Source organism: Schistocerca piceifrons, chromosome 3 (assembly GCF_021461385.2).
Source record: "Schistocerca piceifrons isolate TAMUIC-IGC-003096 chromosome 3, iqSchPice1.1, whole genome shotgun sequence".
Classification (NCBI taxonomy): domain Eukaryota; kingdom Metazoa; phylum Arthropoda; class Insecta; order Orthoptera; family Acrididae; genus Schistocerca; species Schistocerca piceifrons.
The window spans coordinates 709,264,646-709,266,736 of record NC_060140.1 but is presented as its reverse complement, the minus strand read 5'-3'; the positions used below and the strand labels follow the sequence as shown (position 1 = coordinate 709,266,736).

Here is a 2,091-nt window from a genome sequence, read left to right as displayed (position 1 = left end):
CACTGAATCTGCTGGTAAATGATGGCTTAATCTCGGCTAGAACACTGCTGCTCGTACTTTCACCAATTTGTCTGAATGACTGTGGAGCAACGGCAGCTTATTCTCCCTCAAGAGCCGAATCAATACGACGCTGGACGCTCGGGTCTGGAGCGAAGTGGACGTTCTAACTCATCCCAAAGGTAGTTGGTGAATGACGCAACCATTTGTGGCTGGTTGCGTCATTCACCAACTATCGTAAACGGCCGTGGAGTTCACTTGATCCAAAATGAATAAAATAACATCTCAAAGGTGTTACATTGTCTTCAGGTTGGAACCCTGCGCAAGCCAGTCCATGTAAGAAATGCGAAGTATGTAAATTTTGATAGCGCCTTTCATCTGAATACTGAAGTCATGAGGGTAATTGTAGCATTGCTACAGCGTATTTCACTTTCTGACACATCGCTAATAACAATTCCGTCCAGTAACACTTTGAGATATTTGTTGACAGATTGTGAACACTGAAAGCAGCAGAGTTCTCCGGGTCAACGCTGTGACACAGCATTTACCTCGGCGTGCGTCCCTGAGTTCTTCCCCAAACCCACTTTACAATCCCTTTCCACTTCGATGACTTATGTTACATAGTCCTCATGTAATATGAGACACTGAGAGAGCAGTATAGCATTCCTGGACTCCAGGAATGCTGCACTTCACGTAAGTAACAACTTTACATTGCATTATGAGCTACAGCGACCAATATAGCGCTGAGAGAGAGGCCTGCTTCCAGCAGCGTCTCGTCATCTCAGTGGTTTTGCACTTGTCTTGTGGTGCGAGTACGTTATCGGTTGTCAGTTTAATCAAGGTGCGGTCCATTGCACTCTAGGTTCTTACTTTCAAACTGAAATACTTAACTCCTCCCGAACAGGCCATGAAGATCCAACGGTACCGACTGGCCACCGTGTCATTCTCACCCATAGGCGTCACTGGATGCGGATATGGAGGGGCATGTGGTCAGCACACCACTCTCCCGGCCGTATGTCAGTTTCCGAGACCGGATCCGCTACTTCTCAATCAAGTAGCTCCTCAGTTTGCCTCACAAGGGCTGAGTGCACCCCGCTTGCAACAGCGCTCGGCAGACCGGATGGTTACCCACCCAAGTGCTAGCCCAGCCCGACAGCGCTTAACTTCGGTGATCTGACGGGAACCGGTGTTACCACTGCGGCAAGGCCGTTGGAAGGTACTTATTTTAGGTTTTATTTAATGGAGCTGCAAATTGCTCTACGAAATTCTTTAATAAAATCTCAAGAAAACCTTTACACATGAAGTCTTCTCACAAGCTCTACTCAGTAAGCTGTGTTAACGATAACAGATATCTGCTTTCTGACTTCCAAGTTGCATAACAAGCTGCTATTCTCAAGATTTCTAAAGAGCTACTACTGGATCGTTAACGATACGAATGTGAGTTTTGTTGGTCATATAGGACCTATACGCCAGGGGAATAGAGGTATGAAGACAAAATACTGATAAATATAGTTACGGTGTGCTAAACATCCGTGATAATAATTAGGCACCCCTGAAGAAGTTTGCTGACATCTACATCTACACTACATCATACTTCGCAAGCCACCTAAGGGTGTGTGGCAGAGGGTACTTTCGGAACCACTATCTGATCCCTGCAACCCTGTTCCACTCGCGAATAGTGTGTGGGAAGAACGATTGTCGGCAGGCCTCTGTATTGGCTCTAATTTCTCTAATTTTCTCCTCGTGGTCAATACGCAAGATGTATGTGGGGGGAAGTAATATGTTGTCTGACTCCTCCTGAAAAGTGTTGTCCCGAAATTTCAATAGTAAATCTCTCCGTGATGCACAACACCTCTCTTGTAACGTCTGTTAGTGAAGTTTGTTTAACATCTCCGTAACGCTCTCTCACCAGCTAAACGATCTCGTGACGAAACCCACCACTCTTCGGTGGATCTTCTCTATCAGTCCTACCTGTTGGGGTCCCAGATACATGAACAATACTCAAGAATAGGCCGAAAAAGCGCTTTATAAGCAACTTCTTTCGTGGATGCGTTACATTTACTTAAGATTCTTTCGATGCATCTGAGTCTGGTG

The 2,091-nt window shown here is 45.8% G+C and overlaps 1 pseudogene; it reads right to left on the bottom strand.

Moving 5' to 3' along the window:
- Positions 1-1,093: 1,093 nt before the first annotated feature.
- Positions 1,094-1,211, bottom strand: LOC124790777 (annotated as a pseudogene).
- Positions 1,212-2,091: the final 880 nt, after the last annotated feature.